This window comes from Mastomys coucha, unplaced genomic scaffold (assembly GCF_008632895.1).
Source record: "Mastomys coucha isolate ucsf_1 unplaced genomic scaffold, UCSF_Mcou_1 pScaffold22, whole genome shotgun sequence".
Lineage (NCBI taxonomy): Eukaryota > Metazoa > Chordata > Mammalia > Rodentia > Muridae > Mastomys > Mastomys coucha.
In genome coordinates, this window is record NW_022196905.1 from 109404688 (window position 1) to 109416311 (window position 11624).

An 11624-nucleotide genomic window follows, 5' to 3' on the forward strand; every position below is an offset into this window, starting at 1 on the left:
TTCACTCTCTTCTATACCTATTATCCTTAGGTTTGGTCTTCTCAGTGTGTCCTGAATTTCCTGGATGTGTTGGGTTAGGAGCCTTTTGTTTTTTGCATTTTCTTTGACTTTTGTGTCAATGTTTTCTAAGGTGTCTTCTGCCCCTGAGATTCTCTTTTCTATCTCTTGCATTCTGTTGGTGATGCTTGCATCTATGGCTCCTGGTTTCTTTCCTAGGTTTTGTATCTCCAGGGTTGTCTCTCTTTTTGATTTCTTTATTGGTTCTATTTCCATTTTTAGGTTCTGGATGGTTTTGCTCATTTCTTTCACCTGTTTGATTGTGTTTTCCTGTAGTTCTTTAAGGGATTTTTGTGTTTCCTCTTTAAGAGCTTCTAGCTCTTTACCTGTGTTCTCCTGTATTTCTTTGAGAGTGCTATTTATGTCCTTCTTAAGGTCCTGTATCATCATCATGAGAAGTGATTTTATATCTGCATCTTGCATTTCCAGTGTAATGGTGTGCCCAGGACTTGCTATGGTGGGAGAATTGGGCTCTGTTGATGGCAAGTGACCTTGGTTTGTGTTGTTTATTTTCTTATGCTTGCCCCATCTCCCCCTGGCATCTGGTTAACTCTAGTGCTACCTGCCCTTGCTAAATCTGACTGGAGCCTGCCTTCCTGTGATCCTGGTTGTGTCAGAACTCCTCAGAATCAAGCTGACTCTGTGATCCTGTGATTCTGGGATCCTGGTATCCTGGGCTTGTTAAATCACCTGGGAGTGTGGCTTTCTCTGTGAGTTGTGGGACTGGCTGCAGAGCTTGTGCCCAAGGTCTGCTCTGGACTCCAGCCCAGGCAGACCGGAAGGAACCCGAGTCACTGGGCTGGTAGAGTTCCTGTGTGCCTGGTCTCGCTGGACCCAGTTACTCCCAGTGTTGGGACAGATGTTGGTTCCTGCTCACCTCTGATCCTGGGTGTGTCAGAGTGCCTGGGAGTGGAGATTCCTCTAGGTGTTGTGGGACTGGCCGTGGAGCTTGCACCCAAGGTCTCTGGACCCCAGCCCAGACAGACCGGAAGGAACCCGAGTCACTGGGCTGGTGGAGTTCCTGTGTGCCTGGTCCGGCTAGTCCCAGTTACTCCCAGTCTGCAGTAACTTTTAGTCTTTTATAAAAGTAGTATTTTCAATGTAATTCCATGCATGTATACAACATATTTTGATCATTATTAGTCATTGGTTTTTTTTAATGTAAGAGTTTAAGAATATATGTTTTGCCCAAAATACTGCATTAATTTTGTCTCATAAAATTTATAATATTCTCTTCTCATTTTCAATAATATTTTAAAATATCCATTATTATTTTCCTTTGGTTCCTGAATTAAATGCAGACAGGTTCTTAAATGTTTAGTCCTTCTGTTTTCCTCATTGTTATCAACTTAATTGCATTCCGATCTGAGGCTGCTGTCTATATGGTATTGATTCTTTGAAAATTGTTAGAATATACTTTACTGCCTGGAATGTGGTCAATTTTTAAAATAAATGTTTCATGTGGAATTGAGAAGAATCTAATTGTTAGAGACTGGCCTCTGTATACTATGCCCATTAAATCAAGCTTTTAAGTTTTATTGTTCAAAGACTCAGTCAGTCTGAAGTGGGAGCTGAAATCCTCCACTGTGCTTATGGGCACCTCAGTTTCTCTCCTTACTATCTCAATTTTTGTCCATAGATTTCAGTGTTGTTTTATTGGTGGCTTATATGTTGTAACAGTTATAGAGTTTTGATGAACTAAATGCTTTATCATTAAATATTGTTCCCTTATATTTCTGGCAAACACAGATAGCATCTTTTGTGTGTTTGTTTTGAAGTCTACTTTGTGAAATAATAGAATCTTGGCTCTATTGTGATTGGGTACCACATTTGTCTCCATCTTTCTCTGGTCCCTAAGAACCTGCCTGGGAGGACCCTGCAGATCACAAACCTTCCTGTCCCGTCAACCCAAGCTTGTGTCCTGGAGCTGGACCATTTGTCTCCTAGAATTTGAATCTTCATTTGGTGGCTTCTGCTCACACAGACCCACATCTCTGTGACTTCTTGGAGAACCAAAATGTTTTGGATGAGGAGGTGAAGCACATCAAGGAGATAAACACACACAGACACAAACACAAACATAGACACACACACACTCATACACACAGACATACACACACAGACACAAACACACACACAGACACAGACACACAGACACACACAGACACACACACAGACACAGATACATAGACATACAGAGAGAGACACACACACAAATACACACACACACTCACACACAAGCACCAGCAATTAAGGAAAAAAAGAGGCCATGAATCTGAAACAGAACAAGATAGGGCATATATGGGACAGTGTGGAAGGAGAAAACAGAAGGGAAATGTGATGTGATTATATCATAATCTCAAAAAGATAATTAAAAATCACGAGAATATAAGGCCACCTGAGCAACCTCTGCAGGCTGGCTGGACCGCCACCATGGCAGACTGGGTAGCTTTCTTCAGAAGCTTGCCCTCAAGCATGACTAGGTATAGTGGGTTGGTTTGATGCTGCTTGTATTTTAGTGCTAAATACTGGTTTCTTACTCAAGTGGTGCCATGTGAACCTTCTCCCCAATTTAGCTAGTCATGAAAGGCTAGAGCCTGTGATCAGGCAGTGAAGAGAGAAAGGTGGGACTGGAGGTTGTGGGGGAGGCTTGCAGGTAGAGGAGACTGGAACCTGCTATGGATCAGGGCCACATGGTCAGGAGAAACAGCAAGTGTCATATAGCTGGGGAATAAGTTAGAATAGCCCTAGATCTGCCCAATCTAGGCATATGGCTTATAATTAAAATACCTGGACTGTATGTCTTTTACGCAGGCTCGTTAGGACTGTAAGTTCTTACTACAGCTAGGTGCTCCCTCCACACTCCACCCGACACCCAGCGCTCTGTACTAGCCTGCCTCGGGACCTTTGCCTGCCTCTCTAGTCACTAGGCAGCCTTGTAACTGCCCACCAGCCCCCTCCAAGTCTTGGGCCAAGGGAAACATAAAGCCCTTTTCAAACAGGAAACAAAAGCAATCTTAAGTTTTCAAGAACGTAATACATTGTTATAAACCACAGCAGCCACAGATCGCAGCAACACTCCTGAAGCAGAGCTTTTCATAGACAGGGTCTGGCTGAATCCACAATCCCCGTCTCAGCCTCTCTATGCAGAAACCACAGGCGGGTTCCACTGTCTTCCTTGAAAGTGATTTTTTACCTTCCGATATTTTAAGTCTAGTTTTATGGCTCAGGAGTAAAACATTATTTTATAGGTAGAACTTGTTCCTATTTACTGGTTTACTAATATCTTTGATACTGCTCTTATATTTCAGACTTTGTTTGGTACATCATTTTTCTTCCCTTTTTTTTTCCTTTGGAGCTGTGTTAGAGAGGCCTGTTGGTAGTAATGATTCCAGTGTCTGCCTTTTTGAAAATGCCTTCTGTAGCTCATATTTCTGAAAGATGGTTTTTCGGAGCACACAATACCAGCATGACAGGCATTTTTCCTTCATATTTTATAAATACTATTTCACTTGGAGTGGGCTTTCAGGGTTTCTGGCAAGATGGTATTGTCTGTTTATTGACCATTTCTTTATAAATGATCTGTGTTTTCTTTCTGGCTGCCTTTAAGATACTTGTTTTGTTATTTGTAATTTTATTATGTATATAACATTTTTGTAAACTTATTTATTTTACATGGTTAACTGAGCTCTCTAACCCAAGCTTGCTTGCTTGCTTATTTATTTATTTATTTATTTATTTATTCATTTATTTATTCATTCACTCATTCATTCATCCACTCATTTATTTTACATCCCGACCTCAGTTCCCTCTCCCTCCTCTCCTCCCAGCCCCCCACCCCCACCCCATCCACTTCCCCTGTTTCTTTTCAGAAAAGGGCAGGCCTTCCATGGATACCAACCAGCCATTGCATATCAAGTTGCAGTAAGACTAGGCACCTCCTCATCTACTGGGGTGAGACTGAGGTAACCCAGTAAAAGAAAAGGATTCCAAAGACAGGCAAAAGAGTCAGAGGTAGACCCTGACTCTTCCACCATTTCGAGTCTGTCCCACAAGAAGATGAAGCTACACAACTGTTAACCAAGCACGTTGAAACACACCCCTAACAAGATCAAGTCATCCAAAATGCAGTCATGGGCGGGAGGAAGGGTTTATGAAGCCCCACCTGCTAGCTGAGAAGCATCAGCAATTGACCACTCCTGAGGAGGGAGAGTCAGTTTTCTTCTGGGGTGAGGCCCCCTCAGAGGCGACATACACTTCAGGAGATGATCCTACAGTCATAAACAGAGGCAATGCCAAGTGGACACAGTCAGTTAAAAGGGTCGGGAGGGAGAAGTTGTGGGAGACAGGGGAATCATAGAAGGGAGAACGGAGGGTGGATTTGATCAAAACACATTCTATGCATGCGTGTATAGAATCATCAATTAAAACATTTAAAAATATCAGTTCTGAGGGCTGGAGAGATGGTTCAGTAGTGTGTTTTTGTTTTGTCTTGTTTTCGTTTTTGTTTGTTTGTTTGCTGCTCTTGCAGAGGTTCCTGGATTCTGTTTCCAGAACTCGAATTGAGTGGTTCACCTCTAACTATATATACTTCCAGGAGATCTGGCTCTTCCATCTGGTCTTTGTAGGTACCCAGGTATAGAGACAAGGGTGGAGGGAGGGAAAGAGGGAGGGAGGGAGGGGAGGAATATTGATTTCCATTTCCCTTATTCTCAGGGGCAGTGCTACTATAGCTAAACACACTTACAGAGCTAGGAGGCTTGAGGGAGAAAACACCCACCAAGAACCAATTACAATCACACTTACTTCAAAGCAGAAGTTACAGGCCTGTGTTGATGCCTCAAATGCTAGATAGCTGTCACTGTGACAAAACACCCGAGGCCATCAAAGTTAAAGGAAGGAGGGTTTCTCTTTGCTCATCATTTGAAAGGCCTCAGTCTGGAGTCACTTGGTTCTGTTGTCGCTGGATGTGCGATAAAGCGGTGGAGTGCACATAGCAGCTTACCTCATGACAGACAGGGTGAAGGACAAGGGACAGAGAGAAAGGGGTAGGCACCAATATATCATCTCAACACATACCTCATTGATTATAGCACCTAGAGAGGCTCCATGTAGGGTATCACCACCATCTGGGGATGAAAGGTTCTCTGAACCTTTGGGAGAACATTCTAGATCTAAGCTATAACACAGGGAAGCGTGTCTCCCAAATGAATGGCACCTCTCTCTATTCCCCGTTTGCATGGGGAATATCTTGGGCTACCTCTCCGGCAGGGCTCACGGGAGCTGGTACTTCAGCTGCTTGGCTTCCAGAACCCCGCAGTCCTCTCAACACGGAGCAGCCGCCGCTGGGACTGGCGCTTGCCAAAATCTTCAGAGGTCCCCAAAGAGCCCTAACATTTCCTATCAATAAACAGCGCAGCATGGCTTGCCCAGAAGCCTGTTCCACTTGCCTCTTCTCTTGGCCACGTGTTGCCTCATTGAGAAGGATATACTCCTGGTTTCCCATAGTCCTTTTCACCGATCTGCGATCTGAAGCCTTTGGAGGTCAGGGGAAGTGGTAATATTACCATTATTGTTGCAGGTGTGTGTTCATATATGTGTGTGCAACCGCATGTGTGCAGGCACCAGAAAACCATCTCCAATATAGTTCTTCAGGGGCTGTTCAACTTTTTGAGAGAGTCTTTCTTTGGTCTGGAACTTAACAAGTAGGCTAGGGATCTGTCTGTCTCTGCCTCCCCAGCATCGGGGTTACAGACATGTGCTACCATGTCTAGTTCTAAGTGTTCTGGGGATCCAGCGCAGACCCTCCTGCTTGCAAGGCAAATGTCTTACTGACAGAGCCATGTCCAGATTGCTTTGCATTTTCTTTTAAAGGGGATGGATATAATGGACAGTACTCACAAGGGTGATCACACCCTTAGTTACTGTCCGTTCTGGGAAAAGTAGCCAAACTGCGCCTACTTTTCTCTCTCTTGAGACCAGTGCATTAGAGGGCTGAATTACACCTGTAATATTATTAGAGCGAGATACACTTAGCATAACATCAGATACTTAGCAATGCTCAAGATCATAAGCTATTTTTAATTATTATTTATGTTCTAGGCTTATCCTTTAGCCAGAGTGGGCCAAACTACACCTCATGATCTAAATCCAGTCCTCACCTGTTTTTCTATGACTCGGGTGAGCCAAGAATTGTTTTCGCATTTTTAAGTAGCCATGGAAATGTATGAAATGCAAATGTTAAATTAGGCTCTGCTGGAACACACAATGCCTATTCTTTCGTGCTTTTCTGTGATTTATTATTATTATTATTATTATTATTATTATTATTATTATTATTATTATTGTCTTGTACTAAAATGATTGAATTGAGGGGCTGCAACAGAGATAAAATGACTTGCAAACTCTCAATTGTTTATCTGGTTCTTTAAAAAGAACTTGCCAAAATGGCTAGACTTTTACATCCATCGACTCCCACAAGTGTCATGAATATTTGTTGTGTCTGTGAGTTTTAGATCATGTCTGTCTTTAATTTTTTTAAAAAAAATTTTTTTAAATATTTTTATTCTGTGAGTATGTATCTTGCCTGCATGTATGTCTGTGCACCATGCACATGCAGGACCCTTGGAGGACTGAAGTGTATTGTACTCCTCTGGAACTGGAGCTATAGATGGTTGTGAGTTGTCATGTGATGGCTGAGAATCAAACCCAGGTCCTCTGCAAGAGCAGCCAGTGCTCTTAACCACTGAGCCATCTCTCCCTTCCCAGGATCATGTCTGTTTTGTTCACCAATGCTTTTGTGGTTCTGGATACGGAACTTTGGTAGTTGCTTGGTTCTGTCACGTTCCTCCCTTGTGACCCAGGTGTATGGGACTCTCCAGTGTGCCTGCAATGATTTTTTACCACTGTGTAAGATCTCTTCCAAGATTCCCAATTTTCAACCAGGCCATCCTCAGGTGGTTGGGGCCAGGGGTGGGGTCCCTGAGGAATTCTTTGGGGACTCCTATTTGTTAAGTATTTTACTAAGCTTATCTGGTTGTCTTAGAATCCAGCCATCCACCAGAAGCCCGGTGGTAAATACATGAACATATTTGGAAAGTATACGTTCTTAATTTTATACTGCATGTATGTCAGAGTTCATATGTCATGCTCATTGGGCATCCTGAAGCAGAAACCTTGTCCTACCTCTATGCTGTAGGACTGTGTTAATCAGCTTCCTGTGTCTTTGAACCCCTCTCCTCCCTTCAGAGTCCTATTTTGTTCCGGAGAGAGGAGACTCCTTTGTACCTAGTCATACAGACATAGTCTCCCATCCAAGTACTAACCTGGCCTGATGCTGCTTAGCTTCTGGCATGAGACAAGACTGGGCGTGTTTCCGGTGGAATATCTATAGACACAGGAGCTATGGTGTTTCTTCATTTGTTTCTTTGTCTTCTTTCCTCTGTGTGTGTGTGTATGTATGTGTGTATTGTATGTATGTGTGTGTATGCGTTTATGTGTATAGGTCTATGTGTGTGTATATGTATGTGTATATGTGTATGTGTGTATATGTGTGTATGTATATGTGTGTGTGCGTATGTGTGTTTGTAAAAGTTTGTGTGCACAAGTGTATGTTTGTGTGCCTGCAGGGTCTAGAAGAGGGCATCCAATGCCCTAGAGCTGGGGTTACAGGTAGCTGCACATTGCCTGACACAGGTGTTGGGAACCACCTTCCAGAGCGGTAAGTGCTGTTGAGATACCTCCCAGCCTTAGAAGTATTCTCTAAGAGACTCCATGTCTGCTCTCAGTGGAAGCTTTTCCAGACTGGCAATTTCTCCCCTTTTGCTTAATTCAAAGCCTTCTAAAAATGGTTCTCCCAGAACCAAACACGACTCCTCACCTCCTTCCTCCTCGGATCCCCTATAAGGAACCCAGCCTTTATCCGGAGAGCAGCTGAGCAGTGCTCTGGTGGTTCAAAAGTCTGTTTACACCCTCGGGCGAGCATTCATTTGCACCCCTGTGATGAGAATTTATTTGCCTCTCCTCCTTTAGCCTACAAGGTGGGATGAAATATCAGAGCTCAGCTGTATATCACAAAACAACACATGAAGGACACCTATACATTATCTGGCTTTTATCTGTACCCACCCATTATATGGCTTAACAATCTGTATGATTTTATGTATTATAGACTCATACACATACTTTTCTCTACATAGCTCATCACGAAGCAAAATGTATTTACTATATAGTCAATTATATGCTAACTCACGACAGGATCTAGAATGATTTAAAATCATTGGTACTTTTTGCCTGAATAGCTTCATAGGGATTTCGATTCCAGGGTGATTTGTCTTTGGTTTGGAAATGCTGGGCTTAAGAGCTTGGTGCTAATGCCCAGATTGCAGATGGCTTTCTGAGTATGCTACTTGGCTTCATTCTGCTTTTCTATAGCCACAGCCTGGCAGCCTTCTCTGGCATTAGCCACCTGTGATGTTCAAAGATAACGCCCACAGTTCCCAGGACTGGGGCAGGGAGGAAATGAAGGTAGAGGACCACTCTAGATACCCATTAATGACTTCTCTCTGGAGAAGTCTCCCAGGTGCTGCTGGAGCAGTGGGCAGGCTATTCTGGAAGTCTACACGGGTGTCAACAAGCTCTTCTGGCAGTGGGAACACAGAGAGCTGGAGGAAGGCAGCCTTGGGAGGCCTCACTGAAGGAGAGCATCTCTTTGAGTTTTAACTAGTGGTTTCATTAGAAACCATTAGGTGTCCTGCGGCCTTGAGGCTTTCTGGGGAACAGAAGGAACAACCAAAAACCCCATTAGTGTTGGTGGAAGTGGTGATGATGGTGGTGGCAATAATCATTGTTTATGTCTTTTCTTTGCTATTTAGTGTGTGTGTGTGTGTGTGACAGAAAGAGAGAGAGAGAGAGAGAGAGAGAGAGAGAGAGAGAGAGAGAGAGAGAGAGAGAACTCATATATACATGTGCACACTGAAAATTATAGGTAAGGAACCAGGTGGTGGCAGTGGTGGTGGTGGCGGCAGCACATACCTTTAATCCCAGCACACAGGAGAATGAGGCAGGCAGATCTCTGAATTTGAGACCAGCCTGGTCTATAGAGGGGGTTCCAGGATGGCCAGGGCTTCATAGAGAAACCCTGTCTTGGAAAAAAACCTCTGTCTGTCTGTCTGCCTGTCTAGATGTGTTGATAAAGAAACAAACAGTTTTGCCTTCCCAGTGAGACAGAGCCTTCGGACCGGATCTATCAAGTGTCTCCTGCTCAGCGTTGGGTCCCAGGAACTCGACAGAGGGGGAGGGGCTTGGGGAGGAGGTGGAGAATTCAGCACAGATCTTCCTTCTGGCTTTGATGACTGGATCAGATGAGTCAACTGTTCTCAGATGATGTCATTGATGGTAAAGAAAATGAAATGGAGCTCGTGAGTGACTCAGTGGTGAGCGTGACCATTCCTCATGTTTCTGGTAGGCCATTTTCAAGGTCCTCTTCTTGGCCATGTAGTCCCCTTCCCACTCTGACGTAATTGTGCACTAGTTATCTTAAGGGGGGAAGGGGTAATTGTGATGTGCGACCCATGTTGAAACCTTTTTTCCCCCCACTTACTATAGTGTGAGCAGCTTTCTGTCTCATGACTTATTCATCTGCATCATTGATTTTATGGACACAGAACCATTCATCACCCAGGCTGCGATGAATCTCATCCTTACGTGAGTCCCCCATGTTTTCAGGAAGCTGTTGTTGTGTGTTGAATGGACAGTGTCTCTGGAGCGTGTATCTCATTAGTGGTACTTTCTGTTATTTTACTAGAGTGTGGAGATAGGTCCGTAGTTAGGACCATGTATTACTCTTGCAGAGGGCCCAAGTCTGGTTCCTGGCACCCATGCAACCATGCCTCACTTACTACTGTGTATGTCCATGTGTGTCCTAGTGTGCCCATGTGTGTTCGTGTGTGTCCATGAGTGTCTGTGTGTACCCATATGTGTACATGTATGTCTCTGTGTGTCCATATGTGTTCATGTGTGTCAATGTGTGCCCAAAGTGTGTCTGTGTGTCCATGTATGCCCATGTATGTCCATGAATGTATATGTGGAAGGCACTGGGGGAGGGGATGTCCTACTCTGTCACTTTCCACCTGTTTCCTTACACCAGAGTCTCTCACTGAGGCTGGAGCCAGGTTTACGACCAGAAATCCCTCCTCCTCACTATGACCTTCCCATGTTCCCACAGTAGGGCAGTTACAGGCATGTGGCTAGCCACACCTATAGAGGCCAGAGAGCAGAAGTCACAGGTGCTTGTGAGCCTCCTGAAGTGAGTTCTGAGGTCTGAACTCTGGTCCTCTTCAAGAGCATCAAGCATTCTTAACCACATTGTTCTAGTCCCTCCGCCCACTTTTCTTTCTTTCTTTCCTGAGGCAGGTGTCTCACTGGCCTGAAACTCACCAAGAAGGCTGGACCGGCTGGCCAGCAAGCCACAAGAATCCTTGTGCTCACCTCCCCAGTCCTGGGATTATAAACAGGTACCTCCATGCCAAGTGGTTTTTGTTTGTTTTGAAACTGTGGGTTCTGGAGCGCAGGTGGAGGGGGGGGAGCTCCTGCTGGTGGAGAAAACACGTTCCCAACTGACTGAGCTATCTCCTTGGTCCTTTTTTTAAAAATTTGAAGCAGCATCTCAGATAGCCCAAGCTAGCCTTAAACTTCCTATGTAGCTATGAATGGTCTTGAGTTTTTGATCCTCCTGTCTCTACTTCCTGGGTGCTGGGGTTGGAGATGTAATCTCACACAGGTATCTCATAGTTAACTACCGCTGTGTGCAACAGAGCACCAGGGCTTGTTTCTCCCATTTGCGCGTTTTGTGTTTATTAATCAGTATTTTCTCCTGCCTCCACTCTCTGCTCACATCCCAGCTGCTGATAACCACTGTTCTTCTTTGAGCTTCTCTGGTGGTATTTCTAGGTTCCATAGTTTATCAGGATTAAGCAGGTTTTATCTTTCCATGCCTGGCTCATGCATGTTCCTGACATGACAGGATTCCAACCTTTATAGACAGGTCATATTCCATCATGTATATTGATCACCTCTTCTTGAACTATTTGTCTATTGATGGACAAAGATTGATGCCATATCTTGGCTACTGCCAAACCACACTGCAATATAAGCATGAAGCTGCAGACGTGGCTTTGACATACAAGATGGTGTTTCATTTGGATATGTCTCGGGCAATGTGACTGGTGGAAGCAAAAGATCAGTTTATGCCTAGACAACATGGCACCAATCAGAATATGCACAGAGTCTGCTAAAACATGGCGGGCACAGATGTCTGGAGAACCATAGTGGAACCCTGAAGGCTAGCACCAGATGGCCAGGGAGCCACAGAGCAGTGAGTGATGAATTTGTTAGATAGCCATTTCTGCCCCAATTCCACTGTTGTCTGGGTTCTATATAATATGGTCCTGAGGTAGGAGGTGGGTGCCTTCCCCTTTACAGCTTGTGTGTGTGTGTGTGTGCCTGTGCGTATGAGGCCCAGCATGTGCCTGTATGCTTGTGTGTTGGCCTCCCTGTCAGTTTATGCC

The 11624-nt window shown here is 44.4% G+C and overlaps 1 long non-coding RNA gene across 2 annotated transcripts; it reads left to right on the forward strand.

Moving 5' to 3' along the window:
- Nucleotides 1-9294: 9294 nt before the first annotated feature.
- On the forward strand, nt 9295-10511 carry LOC116068267. 2 transcript variants are annotated; one of them, XR_004109519.1, is made up of 3 exons: nt 9295-9519; nt 9664-9762; nt 10471-10511. It is a non-coding gene; the product is annotated as an uncharacterized LOC116068267 (long non-coding RNA). The 2 variants fall into 2 exon arrangements; XR_004109518.1 differs by having other exon boundaries at nt 9295-9491.
- The last annotated feature ends 1113 nt before the right edge of the window (nt 10512-11624 follow it).